Source organism: Trachinotus anak, unplaced genomic scaffold (genome assembly GCF_046630095.1).
Source record: "Trachinotus anak isolate AG129_WGS33_773 ecotype Australia unplaced genomic scaffold, CSIRO_AGI_Tana_v1 ptg000025l, whole genome shotgun sequence".
Taxonomy (NCBI): Eukaryota; Metazoa; Chordata; class Actinopteri; order Carangiformes; family Carangidae; genus Trachinotus; species Trachinotus anak.
Genome location: NW_027273876.1, coordinates 15,233,079 through 15,252,869, shown reverse-complemented (window position 1 = coordinate 15,252,869; position 19,791 = coordinate 15,233,079). Strand labels below are relative to the sequence as shown.

Sequence of the window (19,791 nt, the reverse complement as noted above, 5' to 3'; positions counted from 1 at the left end):
CTGTAGAGCGAAACATTACAAGCAGCAGAGCAGGACGGATGCTGCTTCGCTGCAGTGAGCACAATGACAATATATTCATCTTTGTCTTAATGACGAAGTGTTTGATAATGTTGCATTTATGCAATGTTGGCAGAAGGGGAGCAACGACGTGTTAGCTGCTTTTGTTGTGCTACATATTTAGTGTATAGGTCCTATAAAATGAGTTGAATTTATCAGCTGGCTGATTTGCAGCCATTCTGCCATTGCCATTTGTTGAAATTCCTGTAGTTCTAACTCTAACCACCACCTCTATGTCCTGTCCTGTGCTTTTTGCCACTGAATGCAAGTAAAGTCTCACTGAACCATGGCAATTTAAATGGATGAGGGATGGAGTGGGCGAAAAATAGGTGAACTTTACATGACATAGGAGAAGAGGATTTTAATTGCTTACTGTCTTCTTACTGTACTTTCAGGTATCATGACACAAGTGTGATTCTCGTTTTTTTTATTTATTTATTTATTTTTTTACTGAGGATAAGCAACAAACTAGTGTTTTTAGTGGAGCTTTGTTAATGACTGTTGCAGAGAAGTTGCAGCTGATGTCAGAGCAGTGTCTCACAATCAAAGGAGGATGTGTCCCCGACCTGTAGCCTTGTCTGACCCACTTCAGCTCTGTGCTGCACATTCACTCTCCTAATTGCCCACCTGTGGGCATCCTAATTGGCTTAGTGCACCAGTTTTAATCAGGGAGAGTACCACGATTAAGACCCCAAGACTGCTTTCACAAAGTTAAGACATGACAAGAAAGCAGGCAGAGAGAAAGACAAAAAGAGAGAGAGAGAGAGAGAGGGACTTAACTGTACCAACAGAGTTAGAAATGACTGTTTAGTAAATGAAAACAAAGTACTTGTGGCATTTTGAGCCACCTCACACACAAGCGAATACTTAATGATGCGCATTAAAGCAGAGATTTATTAAGGAATCTGTAGAAGGCCATTAGCTACGCCTTTGATTTATTCATCAGGGACTGAAGCAGCACAATAAATATGGAAATAACTCCTGGCCTTTTCAGACCACAGCTCTGGGGAACACCCGAGCAGAATGAGAATTTGGATCCAGAGGGTGTCGATATCTTGTTTAGTGATGAGCTCATGATAGCTAGTTAGAGGTTTCTGTCCGTGCTGACATGATCACTGATGGCAGAGGACTGCAATAAATTCACTTCTCTCCAATCTGCTGGGCACGCACATGAAAATCCTTGCAAACAGACCTTCTTAATGCAATTTGAGTAACTCATAATGCAATTCATAATGCTGATTTTTCTCAGTCGCTCTGTTCAATGAGCCAAATACAAGAAATTCATTCATCTGTAGAGACGTATAGGTCAAGGTCAAGTAGGGTAATCGGCTCCTGTGGAGACGAGGTGTTCTTGTCCTCTGACCCAGCCTGTTATCAGTTGTCTGATCCTAAAGTAAATGATTAAAAACCCTGGAATAATGAGGGGGATTCTGCCACAGTGCCTGTTCTCATCTATATTCAGGCTGGTATATGTATATGATGTGATAGATCTCATCACCCCTTTGCTATTAGAGTATCCGTGTTAAAATACCTCAACAAATAAGGCTCCACTGCGCAAAGTAGCTTTTATTGTTTATAAGCTGATCAAGTCAAAATATATAATTTAGTCAGTGGCTTAACATCTGTGTATGTAATTAACTGAGGGTTAATTAAGGGTTAAGAGCTTCTGTCCATGTTAATTTAATTTACCTATGCTGCACTAAAATGCATGAAGCTCCCTCTGTATGTACAGTATGGACACACTCTGCAGCTTTTATTGATCAAAAGTGATTTTCAGGGTTTTTTTTCTAATCAAGACTTATAATTAACCCTTGTTTTACCCACTCAGTCTGCGTATTTTGTTATATTTTAGCTACTGATTAACTACATTTCCCAGAGTTTCTTTCAAAGTCCCAGACAATGAATTTCAGATTTTTGCATGTAAATTACCTGTGCACCTCCCAATTCAAAGTGAACATGTGTTTGGATTGCATTGCATTCTGGTGAATTGAGGATACTGTTTCTGTACAATTCAGTATCTCTGGCTGAGCATCATCTTTGAATGTTGAAGTGAAATGATGAGTCTAAACTCAAATGGACTGACACCATATCATGACATTTACTGAATTATTTTTGTGTTCTCACAATCATAAAATTATTCTAATGGTAATCCTGTATTTTAAAGCTGCACCATATTGATTTTTTCATATCAACAAAGGATGAAGTAGATATGAGTAATGTGAATGGGGTCACTTGTAGTGATGAAACCAACAAAAATTACTGCTGTTCCAGTCAGTTTTTCTGTCTGATGTCAGCAGGGAGGTTGTTCCACAGGAAGAGGCACAAAAGGGAAAAGCTCTACAGCCTCTTTCATACTCCGAGGATAAAGTACAAAGAGTAGCCTACTGTGTAGTAGGCAAAGGTAGAGTCACTGCAATATGAGTGGTCATGCCAGTGTAATACAGTGTACAGTCAGGTTTTTGAACCACAGTTACTCGAGCAACAACATGTTATTCTTACCACACAATTTAAAATAAACCTTTTGGTGTCTATGAAAAACTCAAATTTAATTCCAGAGAACCTCGGGTCCGTTCAGTCATGTTAGGAGCTGCAAGTTCCCAACCAGGACCTTACCTTCAGCATCATCACGGAAAGATATCTTTCCCAGCGTCACCAGTTCACTCTTCATAGAGCAATATATCACTGTGACAGATCTCATCACTGAGCAGAGGCAGGACAAGTGCTTCTTTTGTTTCTACCAAACTAGATAACTGCCTGCCACTGTGTGTGAACTGCTGCGCTTTCGCTCCATCTTCAAATACATGCATGGAGCTCTGATTTCTATAACAGCCATTTTTAAAGATAGCTGATCGGGTGCTCATGTTTTCCTGCCTATCAATAAAAGTCAGTAATCTGTAGCCCAGGCTTTAAATGTTATCAGAAGTGAAAGTATTGTGTTTTAAATGGATTGTAAAGGGTTAAGATTGTCCCCGTGATGTGCACTTGGGGAAGCCAATCAGAGACTACTCTGGTGCAGAGTAGCCAATCAGCAGAAGCTACCTGCAGCGCTCAGCTGATTATGGAGATCATAAAATGCTAACACAAGTATCTGTTTCTGACTTTCTTCGGCCGAGACTGTTCATAAATCCTCAACTTCCACTGTGTCGACGCGTCGGAAGGTGCAATAACTTAACCCGCTCAGCGGTGAGTAAAAATGAGCCTGTTAGGTGTTGATGAAAATGTTAATTGTCAGAAAAGACGGAGTGGGAAAACTCCGCTAGCGGTTAAGCTAACTTATACAATTGAAATTGCCGTAGGTTTGCGCTAATAACGTTAGCATTTTGCTGCGTGTGTGTGTGTGTGTGGGGTGGGGGGGGGGGGTCACACTGTACAAAGTTGTTATGTCTCTTATGTATGTGTCTTAAATTTATTACCTTAAATCAAGGTTGTTTTCAGTTAGTATTTGAAGTAATGTTAGACTTAATTGAGATTTTAAACATATTTTCTTAGTGTATAACAGGGCTGACTTTAAAATGTATTTAAATTCTAGGTTATACTGATGCTTAGTGAAATTTCACACTGAACTGTAAGTTAAATATAACCTATGCAAATGTGTGTGGATGAAACTGCGTGGTTGTGTGACCTGTCTGTAGGTCAGGTTTCGGGAACGGCTCGGAGACAGTTCGATGCTGGGACAGCATCTATTGAAGAACAGAGAGTCCAGTTAACTGGATGGCGAGCCAACCCACTGGTCTTTGGAGTTGGGCTGCACAGATTGCTACTTTCTGAAGATGGATTCCCCTCCTCGCTTCTTGGTGTGGTAAGATGGTTTACAGTGCTGATACAAAATTATTGGGCCCCAACGATCAATCCATGACTGAAGAGAAAACTGAACTAAGGGTTAAAACGTTTTTTTTTTTTTTAATTTGTGTATTTTGTACGCTTTTGTAAGTTTAATGTTTTAGTATATTAGTATATTTTAGCAAACTTATTATGATGTTCCGTTCTTATTTATGCTATTCAAAATCTCAGGCTCCTAGATTCCTAGAACTTCTGATACTGATCCATATTATTTCACTGATAAATATATGGAAGTATAACCACGGTTGTAGATTTGTCTAACACTGGGGGCACACTGCCTGCGTTACATGTGCGTGGCTGCTGCGACTCACGCACGTGTGTGTTCATGCCGACAGTGTGTCTGCTGTGTCACTGCTAATGCCAGCTCCATCTTTCTACATAGAGTTTGCCTTGGATAATGACCATCAGCAGGTGACTCGAATGTTGGATTTCCTTTCGCTATAAAGTAATTTCTGATCTATTTTCTAGACTGAAATGCTACTGTCTCTACATGCAGCTGCTAAAATGGGTAAAAAGATATAATATGTATATTTTTTTTCATGTCTGTGTCATATTCAGATACATCCTAGACACTGAAACTATAGTTAGAGGTGTCACTTTTATGTAATGTTAGGGTTATGAGTATGCACAGATTTACTTGCTATCTGTGATATCACAGAAGGCTGCAGAGACAGCAAGGTTGCAAAGATAAATCCAGAAATCCTATACTCGTCTGATTTCAGCCCAGAACATGAGCTACTGTGTGATCATTGCGTGACCTCTCAACTTTTTCTTGGCTGAAGAACAAACTCGCTGATGGTTGGTTGCTCTTCAAGGTACCTTTAATGAGGCTCTGAAAAAAAGTCTTTTGAATCTTCCTACTCCTCAGTCCTTATGCTGCACATTGCATCAGAGTCTTTCCATGACGTATTGCGTAATAGAGTGTGTGTATGCATCAATCCCAGAGGACAGAGAAATACGCCATGTGTGTGTTCCCTGCAGTCATTTGCATTGTGTGCGTGGGGGCGTGTCTCATGGTGCCGTAGCCTACTGAGGGTTGTTCCTGAGTCTGGTGCTTCTACTACCACACAATATATCTTACCATATGTCTGTATGCACAATAACACAACTGTATCTCCTGCAAACACAAAACCCCATCTCATAGATAGTGTATGTATGTATATGTATGTGTACATACACTGGCTTTCCCTGGTGCAGCTTTCCCCCTTTCCCCTTGCCTCTGAGGAAATCTAAATAATAATTCTGTGTGTAATAATGCCAGTATTGCCAGTTCACAACGGAGCGAGCACAGAGCATCCTGCGGGAGTGCTGCCTCGCACGCACATCAAAGCCATAATAGAGAGTTTGGCATCCAGGCAGGCTGCCGTGTTTGTCTATATGCGTCTCTTACATACAGTAATATGGAACCAGATGCTCCCAAGTGAGCGTCCTACTATAAACCTCACTCTGCAATAATCAGATAACTCCTGCATTATTAGGGGCTTCTTATTTTTCTGCAGCATCAAGCCACAAGATTATGTATATGTCCTAGTTTGATCAGGACCTCATGACTCCAGTGCACGAGGCAGACACGAAGGTCTCTTTTAATGGTTAATATTTTGGAGCATGCACACGGGGAAACAGGCAGGGGGATGTTATTTTGATCGTTGAACATTTAGCTGAGAGACGAATGTATTTTAGAATTCATATTTTTAGGCATGATCTGTCTGACATTTAACTCCAACAGACAGCGAGCTTCAAAGCAGAGCAGTCACAGAGCACAAATGTCTGCAAATGCACAGCACATGGCCACAAATGTACACATATCCACGCCACACTATAACAGATAAACGTCCTGCAGTTCAGATACCATTGTTGCGGCAAATTGCACTATCAAAAACAAACAATAGACCTGCAATTCCAAACAGAGTGCGGGAGGGGATGAGAGCATATTTACACAGAGCTCCACGCACGGTGGCTACATATCTCTGAGCCACTGTTGATGCAGATAGCAGATAGAATTTACCAGCATTGCTCGGTGAGTGCATGTTTACATATGCATATGCAAACGCCACATGGCTCTCTGGAGCTACCGCTAGCTCCTGGGATGGGAATGGATCCAGCTGTTGCCCTTGGCTACAGATTAATGTCTGTGTGCATGTGCGAGTGTGTGAAGTGCATAAATGCGTTAAAGAGCCATATCTATCTCTCAAACACCTGTGATCCACTCTCTAATACCCCCCACTTCCTTTATGAACAAAGAGGGAGCTTGAAATGAATTCAGAAGAGAATTTATTCTGGTGAAAACTTTGTAATGTTTTCTTTGAGTTTTGCAGCTCGGAACTATGACTATCAGACATGAGCATGTGCGAGGCACCGCAGGGATGATTTCACAGCGTCACAGTGCTCATACTGATTTGTAAAGATGGATTATGGGCAATATTTATGGCATGATCAATGAGATCAAAGCCAGGTGAGCTCTTGAATGTAATGCAGGGGTCATAACCAGCCATTATTCATCTAAAATGCAGGAAGACACAATTATAGAGTTTTTCTGCAGGGGGGAACGTATTTACATCAGTGCACTTGAAGAACTAACGTGAAGTCAGTCAGTAAGAGAAAGGGCCCGTTTCCCAGACAGATCACAGTAAAAGTCACAAGCTCCTCTTAAATTTTGGAGGCCTAATTTATTAATCTCAGAGTCCAAATTTAACTCAGTAAACATTAGAATCCTATAATATAATATTTTTCCCTCAAGATTATAACTTCTTTAAAACTTACATGTCTCACTTTGGGTTTAAGGCCGGAATGTTTGTACAACATTTCATGGAAATCCATCCAGTAGATGTCAAGACATTTCACTTTAAACCTAAATTGTCAACCTCATGGTGGCGATGGATGAAAAGTCAGAGAATCACCAGTGTAAGTGGGATTCATCTTCTGTGGCGGTGGTTCTCAACTTTTTTGAGCTTCCCTTGAAGTGAGTGAAAGTGAAATTTACTCTGTACTGGTTTTTATACACCTGATGGTTTAATAGTTTTATCTGTTTTTCTTCTCCTTGAAATCCTGTTTTTCATTGATATTATTTTATTGCTTCTTCTTCTTCTTCTTAGTATTATTATTATGAGCTGGCAGACTTTCTTTTGAGAAGCCAACGCTCCACTTTCAGCCACTTTGCAGTAGTTAACGTTTAGCACCTGCCACTGTTCTGTGTCACGGTCAGTCTACCGCTCAAGCTGGAGGAGACGACTTGTCCCTCCCCAGCTCACACACACTAATTTCACTCAGTTGCTCCAATCTGTTTTATATTGACTACATTATAACATTGGTCGGGGAAATTGAATGAAAAAAATCATTTTCAAAAAAATATTGATCAGTTTCTTTATTATTCATTTATTTATTTTTAAAAACCATTCCGCGACCTCCAAAAATAATCTTGTGCTCCCCTGGGGTGTCCCGATCCCCAGGTTGAGAACCGCTGCTCTATGGACCATGAAAGACTGTAGAAAATGTCAATCAAATGGTGGTTTGACGTATTTCACTCAGGACTGAATGACCAACACTGCTGTGCCGCTCGTGTGGCTACACAGGCCCGTCTCCATTCTGGGACCCAAAGGAGTCATTGTCATTGCAATCATCATCATCATCATCATCATCATCATCATCATCATCATCATCAAAATCCTGATCAAGAGCTCACAGACCTGCTCTTCCTCCTTATCCTCCTCATCAGCTCCATCAGTTTCACTATTATCAACAGCAAACTTATCTCCTTCTGAGCTGCCGTCCCTGCCTGCTACTGATCTCTGTCTCCATCATTACATTTTTATGTCATCATCATATTGTCGTGTGATGGCTGCATGCAGATAGCCTCAAAGTCACCTTTATCCTGCAGATCAAAGCTGCCATCAGTGAGTGAACACCAGGGACTGATGTTTGTGGTGCTTGCTGAGTTAAAACTCCGTCATTGTGTGGAAGAAGTGGCTGACAGCAACAACACATAACCCCCCCCCCCCCCCCCCCCCCCCCCCCAGTGATTGCGCTGCATTTCATCATGCATGTGCTTTGTTGGTGTCAGCTGAACTGCTGTAGACTTGCAGATAGACTTTAACAGCTGAAATGAGAATCGTGGACTGATTGGTTATGGGTGTGTTGTTGTTTCTTGAGCTGACAATAAACGGAGCACGCCGGCGGCAGGCGTCTATGACGGCTGCGTAAAGCTGGAGATCATCATGATCATCATCACACTCCATTAATTGACAGCAACTTCAATCCCATTTTCACTGTTAGAATATTTTGCTGTCAGAGGAGAGAAGTGTAATTGCACTGTGCTGCACATCGTCTCTCACAGAGCATTTCTTTATGTTTTTGATGCTGAGAATTCCAGATATAAAAGCCCTTATCCTCTTTGGACCTGTGTCTATCTCAAAGGAGGAAGATGAACTGTAGATATGAGAGATCTTTTTCAGATGTTACGCAGATGAGATTGTACAGCATTGGCTGCAACTTAACATCCCAAAGATATTTTACAGTTGTCTGGAAGTTCATCCTCTTCTCTCTGCATGTTCTTGCTATTGAATAGTACTGAACATCATACAAATGATTTCATATATGAGCCTGGAGCAGCATATTCAGGGAGAATATTTTTTATTTTGTTTTTGGGGGAAAAAAACCCTCCAAATCAATCCCACCAGCATTTTAACCAAGTGGTGAACCAACGTGATGTCACCCATTGGTTTGTGAACTACTCTTTTGAAACGAGTTTGTAATCTGGCCATTGCCATCTTGTTTTTTGAAACCAGAAGAAACAATGTTTGGACGAGCAGGTGGAGCTGAGGAGGAGTAAGGGGTGGATCTGACCTGCTTTGTACTCTGTCCTGATTGTCAGGCAGGTCTGTCAATCACACAGTAGCCCCACCCTAATGCATACCCTGCTTTATCATCTCCTTTATCATCTCGAAATGGGACCATAATTTAAAAAATGAACATCATGTTGTATTGAAGAGGACTTGAAACTAGTGATTGAGATGATAAAATCCTTAGGAAAATGTTTACTGAGGTAATTAATGAAGTAAGAAGCCATTTTCCCATAGACTTCATTACAATGGGACTTATTTTTGCAGCCAGTGGACTCTCCTCCTGATGGTCATCAGATAGAATGGAGGTTAAGTCTACGTCCATTTTTATAAACAATCTATGGTTTTAATCAGCATAAATGTATGATGTAATAATTTTAATGGACAAACAGTAGATGTGCTTGAAAAATAAATCACATGTTTTAAACTCAGACAAGATTAAGCTGAATCTCCTGAAGCTCCCAAAGTCGGATACCTTTGAGAGCAGAGAGACAGAATTCAGTTTTTAAGAAATGCTCAGTGAGAGACTGAGTTACCGAAGCTATAGGCCCTGGTGTATTATTAGGTCTTTGGCTTGTCACGGCAGAACTGTGCAGACAAGGCCAGAGGATCTTCGGGTCTTCTGCAGCACTTAGTTCAGTAACAATATCACACTGCTCAGAGAAGTCAGCAAACACTCGAGTCAAGAAACATACAGAGACGATGCAGAGTAGAGTGCGATTCTAAGATTTGCTGATCTTTGGGTAAGATACAGCAAACCGAGGCTGGCTCTTGAACATAGGCACCTACTGTGGGGCTTCCTCCTCAGGGCATCCACCCCCTTCTTCTTTTTATTAGGGTATTTTTCCCCCATTATTTCCAGGTTCTTTTCTTGGAGTTGCTTAATCAGCCCAACTAACCTGATTTGGCATTGGTCCAAGTGTATTACTCTTCCACACTGATAGCCTGCAGTCCATCGGATGCTCCTGGTGTGTGTAGGTTTTTCCTTACTGTTTGATCTGATTTATGTACTTGTTTATGCACTTGGCACCTGTTTTTAGTGACTACTGATCTGTTTACACACTTGGCACCAGTTTTAGTGACTATTGATCTGTTTACACACTTGGCACCAGTTTCACTACACAACACACAACACCTTAAGGCACATATAATGCATACATCTTAGTTTACTTATTGCATGCATTCTGCATTTCAGAGTCAAAAATGAAGGAAGCGGTGCTGCCGAATACTTTCAATGGGAAGTAGCTAAAACCTGCTTGAAAAGTCACTGAATGTCACAAGACGGCGTAATAGACCATTTAGCATATTCATGCTTCTTATTTACATTCTGCCTGCTATCAACCCTTTAACTATTTGCCCATTCTACTATTTGCACTCGCTTCTAAGCCAAGCCATTTCTAAGCTGCTGCAAGAGTCCTGATTTCATAACTGTGACATCGTCTGATAAAATCACTATACACGTAAATTAAAGACAACAGCTGTGCTGAGATTTCTGCTCAATTTACTAAAATGATCACTCACAGAGAAAGTGTTTTTTTAATTTTTTATTTTTTGTTCTCACAGTGCACATCCTACTCTTGCGCAGCTCATTCGTGTCTATGTCAGCTGACGTGTGGACTGAATGCTCCACCTCTCTGCCTCCCACTGAGTAGAGGAAACACAGAGACAGGTGCCGGTGACTCTCCGGAGAGTAGGTTTGTCCAAAAAGTTCAAATTTGCTGGTAGATGTGAGGGGTCATAAAAGTCGCTAAATCTAGCAACAAACTTGCTAAGTCAGTAACACTGGAGGGAAGCTGGTGTAGGCTTTCAGTAGGCCATTTATAGACATAAAGACAGGAGTCAATGGTACAAATACGTTTTATGAATGAGCTGTGTGAACTTGTCCTGTTAGCAGTGAAGCCAATCAGCGAGCTTCGAGAAGCTTCCTCCCCTTCTGCATCTCTGTAATGAATGAAATGTTGCAGGCAGCCATGAAATGCCAGAGGGGAGTCAACAGCCCAGCTCAGACAGAAACAAGCTCTGCAAGCGCCTAACTAGCGCTAACATGTCTCCAGCTGTTAGCTGTTATCTCGCCAGCTAGTTTGCGAGCCAGTCCTTCTGGCACTCCCCAAGTTTCTTCTTCCGATCTCCTACTATGTGAGGACCTCAGGTGAATTTGGCTCTGGTGTGACAGGGCCTTTAAAATATCATGGAATCCATTTTAGCACTTTCGTGAAAAAGATGGAGTCATCTGCAGTCTCGTGTCAGCTCTGATAACGTGTGATTACATTCATTTTGTTACTCTGCGGTCATCCGGCACTAAATATGAAAAGTGAGAGCACCTCCCGTTTTCAGCCTCCAGTCTTTGCTGCAATGATTCAGCCGTGTCTTCTGTAGGTGTCGGAGCCAACCTGCTGGTGTCAGGTGGGTTAACCTACATTTCACAGGTTAACCTGAGAACCTGCCAACAACACTCTCAGGATTCGCCGTCACATTCAATTACCCCACCTGAGTGGCTGTGTTTGTATGTGAAAGCGAGAGAGAGAGAGAGAAAGAGACAGAGTGAAAGTGAGAAAAGGCAAGAAAGAGAGAGAGGAAACTGAGCTGTACGAGATGTTTTTGTATGCTTGTGTGTTGCTTGCTTCCTGGGTGTATGAATATGTCTGCCTGTGTGTGTGTGTGTGTGTGTGTGTGTGTGTGTGTGTGTGTGTGCGCGTGTGCTAATTAACATGCACCCAGGCCTGCATGAGGCACATCCCAGCCGTGTGTAAAAATGCCATCAGAAAGTTAATGTGATTTCCACTGGAGCCTTTGAAGTGGGTCATGTCGTCCTCATCACATCGTGATTCATCATCACTCAGCTGTGTGTTTGACCTGCGCTGGCTTGTGAAAACCAACTCTGTCCTGCCATGTCAGTCGTATCAAAGAGTTCCGTGTGGAAGACTGATCAGGAGCGCTCCTGATAGTCTGTGACAGTGAAGGATACCCACTTGTTGGAGTAACCATGATGCTGGTGACAAGGAAGCATTCCTAACCTTCACCGTGAATCTCTTTAATCTCAGTCATCCGTGATGGAGCTTCTGCAGCTCCCGACTCTCTCTGTTCACTGAAATACAAAGATAACTGCTGTGTCTCAAATCTGATACTTCAGTCAGTACACTCACATGTAGTACATTGTGAACACAGTACACTCACCATATGGGAAAGGTACGCTGAAGATTTTTATGGTACTACTGCTTTTACTGATACTGCATATCGATCTGGTACTTTAACTGTTATCTCTTATTGGTACTTCTTGTTTATTTGTACGAGAAAAAAAAGAACAGAATGTGATCTTACACTCAGGTACCATCCTTGACACTCAGGTACCATCCTTGAGAAGCAAACTTCAACAGCATTGAACAGATGACTGTTTCAGATTTGATTGATTTTATAATGATGGAAATGTGAAAACATACAATGTAATGGCCAATAATTTACTGCAGAACTTTGACAGTATTTTTTCAGTGCAGTAGTTCAATCACCAAACCTGAAACTGAAACTGAATTTCAGGACGACAGTTCAGACGACGCTTTGTCCATTTCAGATTTTCAGAATTTAAGAACACGGCCACAACAATCAGGTGGTTGATGGTTACCTTTCATCATCAACCCGTGTTTGTACAATGTAGTTTCCTCTGTGTGTGTGGGCTTCAGGCTGCTAGCATACACAACACACACGGCACAGTGACGGATGAACTACAAGCTAGACAGTTGAAAACTCTACATTTCTCTGCCATACTGTCACTAGATGTTTGGAGAGATCAGTCGTGTTTCTGTCCTTACATGCAAAGGACTTTTTAACATTTAGTAATGGTGGGCAGATCGATTCCAAAATATCGATACTACCGATACAGCATCAATTTTGGAAGATCAATTCTAGTGTCAATAGGATTGATATCAGTTTGAGTGTCTCTCTTATATATTAGACTAATTTCAGACTTCAACTGTCTGTGCAAACAATGTTCCGTTATCGTAAACTCACCACTCTTTGGCACTGCTGCTGTCATGTGCACACTCAAACATGCAGCACACACGAAAGCAGTAATAAGTGTCTATGTGGCTCAGCTGGTAGCGCACACACCAATTAAGCTCAGTCCCTACTGCAGTGGCCCGGGTTTGAATCCAGCCTGTGCAGTTTGCTGCGTATCATCCCCGCTCTCTCCCCCAGCTTCCCTGTCTCTCTCTCACTGTCTCTATCACATTAAAAATGTCTGAATGCGGCGACGGCTGCACAAAAGAGGAGTGTTGTCGTTCATTTAGCACGTTTTTACACAGTGCTGCATGAATGCATGAAGACACTTTTTGTTCAGCTTCGCTTGCTACGTCCCTGCCTCAGCTGGGATTCAAACCCAGGTCTCAGCTAGCAGGTGTAAGATCTGCCATCCTTAAAATGATTGTTAACCTTCGGCAAATCATTTAGTGGTCGTTAAAATGTATTCAGATTTAGCCTATTGATGAGGCATATACCTCATAAATCCTGTCGCTGCTCTCCCCTACATGAAAATACATAAGCTGCTTTTAATAAAAAAAAAAAAAAAAGTATCTATTGATAGCGGTGATTCTGGCTCTGTATTACTTGGAATTGGTTTGAAATGAAATTTTGTGTTATCAGCCACACCTAACGTTCAGTTCTCTCTGCCATTGTCGCTAAGAGCAGTGTCTCTGTGTGTTTGTGTGTGAGAGAGAGCTGCCCCCGCCCCTCACAGACACAGGCTCACAGAAAGAGAGAGGTCTCTCTCCTGTGTTGGGAACAGTGCAAATCATCATCGACAAATGTCTTAATCAGAAACTGAGTTGGTGAGATAAAATGTCAGAGAAAACTTTTATGTAACAGTGACAGGTAGGAAATCAATAATCCTAATTTCTCCAGTACCGAGAGCAGAACTGTTAACGTTGGAGCTTGCCAGTACTGCAATCTTTAAAAATGTAGTCCTGAGGCCCGTTCAATATCGAACACTGCTGTTGTGTCGCCCCTTCTCTGTTTTCTCAAGTTTGAAAATATGGTGGTGGTCGCTCCCCTTCCGCTACGTAGCCAAGATTGCGACAGCGTTACACACTCAACCTCTTAACCGTTTTGTATACACCATCTGGGTACTTATAGTGCACTGCATGTTGCCGAACTTGTCAATGGGATCACAATTGTGGACTCAGAACAGCAAGTATGGGAATGTGAATTCAAAACTGTAATGGACTGTAAAGGTGTTTGCATCCAGTGTCACTGTAGGCTGGTTCTTGATTAAAGAATAATAAAAAGTGGCTTAAAAAACTTTGTTGTAGTTCAAACCACTGTTCATGCCATGATTTAAAAGCTCTGAATGGAGTTAAGTTTAATGCACTATGTCCACTAAATCCTGCTAAATATCAGTTATATTCAACACCAAACCTGGCACCTTGAATTCTTTAAATTTGCAAAAGAAAATTGTGAATGAATGTGCTTTTCCATCCAATGTGCTCTGCACATTGAGATGAAAAGTTAGAGGCACTCACTCTCCAGCTGGGTGCCACTGCTGGAGACGAGGGCGCAAGATGTGATGTAATTATAAAAGACTCCAGTCAAACCTCACCTGGTGGAAAACCATGTGAAAGATAAGATGGAAATATGGTGTTTATGATTGATTCATGTACAGTATTAGTTTAGTATCATTGTTTTTATCATCCACTTGTTATAAATCACATGCTTCATATATGTCACGATCAGTCGTTGCTAGCTAGATATTCACTAGTCCATTTGCTTTGCACTCGATACAATTACCCACCATCACTCCATGTTTTAATGTACATATTTAAAAAGCGCATGAAAACTGGCGGATGGAGATGCACTTGGTGTCTGTGTGTGAATGACCACAGTGTTTGGCTGGAGCCCTGCAGAGCTGTGGGGAAAACAAGCTCACGTCCCAGTTTCATAAACTGCAGCTGGAATCGAAACTGGATCATTTTTAATGCATTTATCAAGTTGTCAGCACACTAGCCTGTACGTGCTAAGATAAATCTGAGCGATGCTGCGTTTTGAAGATTTAATTAGGCTTTAAAAAAAATGCTCTTGTATTTAATTATTTAACCCTGGTGTAATGTCTGTTTCAATCATTTTATCCTTTTTAAGTTTCAATTGTAGCTCATGTCGGTTTTATATCTCGGCGTTGTTATGGTTGCAAACTTGTAATATCTCAGGGCACTCATGCACACTTGTAGGATGCAACAACTTAACCTTTTTTTAGCTTGCTTCTAGATTTAGTTGTCACTTCATTTTTACTTTGTCATAGAAAGGTGTCTTTGGGCTGTTCTCATACTGCTCAGCTTCATGACAGACAGCAGTGTTAGCTTCTGAGCTACAAGACATTTCACCCTCTGTCTGTCAGCGTTGGACGTCATGTTAATACAGCTGAGAAACACAGAGCTCCTTTATTTTCACCATGTCTGTGTGGTGTGGATGAATGCAGCAGATGAGCTCTGTAAAAAAAGTTTAGAGATTTCCATTTATTCATTTGGATGCATAGTTTTTTCTTACTTTACCTTATCTGTTTGAGACACAATAAATCAGTGAATCAATTAATTTCGAGAGGCTGTAAGTTTGTTTACGGTTCATTGAGAGCTGTGAGAATTCAATTCCCACCTCTGCAGATTTAGTTTGTTTCAAATAAGTCGGCTGCATGAACTAATGAAGTTTTGAAACCCAAATTAGAGGTTAAATCTCACAGAGATTGTGTTGTGTGTGTGTGTGTGTGTGTATGTGTGTGTGTGTGTGTGTGTCTGCCAATCTGCATACTTATTTACTTACCTGCATAGTTGGTAGAGATGAGAAGTTTCTTACACATTTCAGTTTTTTGAATTCGAAACCTCCTCCACGGGCCTTTCGATAGGTGATTTAACAACACGAAACAAATGTTTTCTCCTCCCTGTTTTCAGAGCCAGGGAATTACAAAATGCACCATGACACTGACATATGGTGCTGTTTTTCATCGGCTGGAAAATGGGGCTGTTATTTTTTCCCATCGATCAAAGCATTATTGGCTATAATTCATAAATCTGTATTCTGAAAAAAAAAAGAGATAATCTGTCACTGTAGAACAGATGTAATGCTTTTGAAGACTTGCATTCATTTCTGGTTCAGTGTGCGTATGTGTGTTGCTGGAACATTGCCACTAATTACTCCGAATAAATTCAGTCTTTATTAAGGCATAGTACGGCAAAGATGCATAGTAATCTTCTGCAGTTGACTTGGTTAATACTGATGGGATTCTGTGTCAAATGGTGATTGCTTTGGAGCTGTGCTGATGAGGAGAGCACTGTCTGTAAATGCAGACAGTGGTGTTGGGCTACAATACAATATGAGGAAAAGGTGCATATGATTAATACAACATGTAAATAAAACAGTCATAATAGCTGAACAAAAGCTTTACAGGACATTCTGTTCCTGTAAGAAATCAATGCGTAAATGTGAAAAAATCCACACACACACTCCCACAGTGCACACACACGTGAAGTTCAGACATTATATTGCCCGAAAGTGTGAATGTGTTGGTTTGTCCATCTTCCACAGTTGTGTTATTTGTTATGTCATTGAAGTGGATCTTGCTATGAGTAAAATAGAGAACAACAAGCCCTCATAAAATCCCAGCTTGTTATGTTACCAGCAGCTCTGTGCTGCTGACCAGCTCTGACCATAGACTATTTATACAGGTGGACGTGGCCTCCGTGACATCACCCATAGGTTTTTTTAAGAGCATTTTTGAAGCTCAGAGTGGGCTGCTTCACTGTTGCCATCTTGGCAGCGCCTGACTCCGCCTAACTTTCAGCTAATCAAAAAATGGGCAAAGAGTTGGGATGAGTGTGGAACCAATACTGTGGAAGAATACTGTGCATGCTGGTTTGGGTAACCAGTCCTCCAACCTGAACAACCATATAGGTTGCTTTTTTCAACCTGCTGATATGTTCCATAGGAACGTCTCTTGAAATAGTGTACCTTCCTTCGTTGCCATGGTTTCTATAATAATGGTCATGGCTTGGGTAGGTTTAAGAAAAGATTGTTATTTGGGTCAAAAAAAAAAACTTAAGCAGCATTAGATGATCTTTGTTGTCATTGTTACAATAATAACATGGTTCAACTTTATTGAATGGTCCTGGATAATAGAAACAACATAAACTGCTACTTCCACATGGGAATTGAACACAGCTCTCCTGTGTCATAGTCGTGTGTTTTGTTGACCCATCCATCCATCCATCTATCCATCCATCCATCCCAGCCTCTGCGTGATGTGGACTTTGTTGCTCTATGTACTACGTCAACGCACTTTTCACTTTACTCCTGTCGTAATTGCTACAACAAAACGTAACTGTGGCTCATAATAACCTTCTGCACAAGTGACCTATGGGCTCGTGTTTTTGCAAGAGGACAGTCTCGGTTTGTGGCAAGTACAGTTTCCACGGGAAAATTAGCTATATAGACCAAAACCATTTTTCATACCAGGCTGTAAACATATTGGTTTCTGCTGCAAAGTTTGGCATTTTAACGTGGAAGTCTATGGGGATTGACTCACTTTTAGAGCAGTTTTTGGCACTTCTTCTTGGCTTCATTTTTCAGCCCTGGAAGTTGCCATTTGGCTCAGACTGATTTTAGCTGAAGATACTTTTACACATGCAGCCTTTACCAATAATTTGACAGTTATTCCATTGCAGGGATACAGTTTAGTGTTGCACTTCCATGAAGTTGGGGATCTGCAAGAGACAAATTACCGACAGTATATTGTGACTTTTAGTGTGTAACCAAAAACACCGGATCAGACACTTTGAATTTCTACAACACTGAAATAATAAAGCATAGTCATTCATGTTCCCCAGAGGATGAAACCTACCGAATTTGACACTATGAGGTTGACTTTTTTGGTTTTCACTGTCTCATGAACTATTAGATGGTTTGCCATCAAATTAAATACCAACATTCAGTTGTTACACTTAGAACAGTTGTAATAACTTTGGTGACCCCTTAACTTTGCTTAGGTCAAAACCTTAACTTTGGTTTTTGACCAAATGCCTGCAAAACTAATGACATTCCCATCATCCCCAGCTGTACTTTGTGTTTATTGCTAATTGAAAAGAGCATTAAGCCATAGAGCAACTATGGGGGACACATGCTTTTTTTGTGTGTGTGGACCAACAGACTTATTAAGCAGCCTTGGGAGGTATTTGAAAAAGACAAAATTGCTTCTCTTTTGTATCTAGAACAATATGCTTTGCACAGCACCCAGAGCACTCAGCAAATTGTTGGTGTTCTGAATAAAATGAACAGCATAGCAGAACAAAAAGAGCAGAAGGATAAGTCTGAGTGGTATGATGAGGGAATGTTTGCTGATAAAGTTGAGGAGGAGACTGACTTTTGTTTGAATTGTTTGCTCATTATGCTGAAATCAACTGCTCCATGACAGAACACTTAACTTACTTATAGTATTTAATAGCATGCATGTGTTTTAGATAATTTAAACTGCATGTAAAGGTTATAAGAAAGTAAGGAAGATCCTTTACTAACATACCCGAGAGAATATTGTGGAAGACAGATGGATCTGATGATGTGCAACTGGACGACCTCAGTTTTCAATCAGTGCTGAGGCAGAGGCCGCATGGAGACTGCAGGAGGTCCGAGCGGCAGAAGAACTGCAGTCGGACCAAAGTTCAAAAGAGTAATTTCAGCACCATTTCCACCAAAAGTGAAAAGTCAACTTATCTCTCCCACTATAAGCTGACCCATCCCCTCTAAATCCTAACAGTGCTGTGAAGGATCTATAAACATTCCAATTTAGAGTGAGAGAATAAGAGAAAAAATAAGAGAAGCAGCACATTCCTTTAGTGCCATTTCAACACATCCACAAGGTCAACAGTAGATCTCTCTATTAAATTGATTAGGAATGAGTCATTAAAGTTCACAGTGAAGTTTACTTTGTGTGTGTGTGTGTGTGTGTGTGTGCGCATGTGTGCGTGTGCGCTTGTGTGTATGCGCTTGCCATCTGATTGGCTCTGTGGCCCACTTGCCTCACTAATATATTACGCCATTCCAAGCTGGGGGTCTTTTGCTAAGCTGCTGAGCACCTGAAATTATCCAGGTGTGTTGCCATAGTGACAGGTGTGTGTATTGGAGCAGAAGCTGCAATTTGAAGTGGTGAATTCTTGTATCAGGGCTGGCAATCGATGAGCTTCTGCATTCATAAAATTCCTGTAAAGAAATAAATAAATAATAATAAAAAAAACATCACCACACATCCGACTAAGAGGCCATGCTAAACAAATTCAGCCTCAACTGATAATGCACATCAGCAAACATCTCACATAATCTTCCATCCAGCCTGGAAACATAACGCTGAATCAGAGAGGGAAAAAAAAAGCACACACTCATACTGTATTTCTCTTTGAGCATCTGCCTCAAAGATGCACTGCTGCTGCTGCTGCTGCTGCTTTTCTGATTCAGTTTTCTGCTGAGTAACTTTATTTTGCATAAGGTTGCAGCAAACTGTAAACCCACCCACGCAGTCACACATAATCAGGCATAAACAAGGCAGAGATGGAGGGAATAAAAGACAAGTAGCCAATCACATCGCTCTGGAGCCGCAAACAGCCCACTTCTCACCTGCAAGAGGGGCCGCCGAGCACTGACTGGCGGTTGTGCCTGGCAGCCACAGCAGTCACAGTCATCTCCAACTGCCTTGACTCACTTCTCACAACAATGTGCAGAAATTATCCTCTTGATTTTGTCCTCAGAGCTCAAACTGTACAACAGACAAAATGAAAACAAATGAGTCAGCAGTGACTCATGAAATGGAAGCATCCTAACTGTATGTCCATCACTGAAATGAAAACTATGTTGAACTTTCAAAAACAAAATGACAGACAACAACAATAGAAGTTTATGCCGGTTATAAATAACTTGGTGTTTGGCTTGATGTCTTTTGTTGAAGCAACATGTCGAAAACCTCGTGACGAAGCTGAGACTGAAGTGAGGCTTTTATTTCAGGAGCCAGGAGAGGGCTGGCTGCTGCTACCTTCTAACTAGGTCT

At 41.3% G+C, this 19,791-nt stretch overlaps 1 protein-coding gene across 1 annotated transcript in view; it reads left to right on the top strand.

Annotated features, from left to right (window-relative positions):
- Positions 1 to 3,085: 3,085 nt before the first annotated feature.
- Positions 3,086 to 19,791, top strand: part of cpped1 (calcineurin-like phosphoesterase domain containing 1) — a 134,663-nt gene continuing 117,957 nt past the window's right edge. Inside the window, exons 1-2 of the mRNA XM_071463467.1 lie at positions 3,086 to 3,240; positions 3,690 to 3,856. The gene's annotated coding sequence lies outside the window, so the exon portion shown is untranslated. The remainder of the gene's footprint in view (positions 3,241 to 3,689; positions 3,857 to 19,791) is intronic.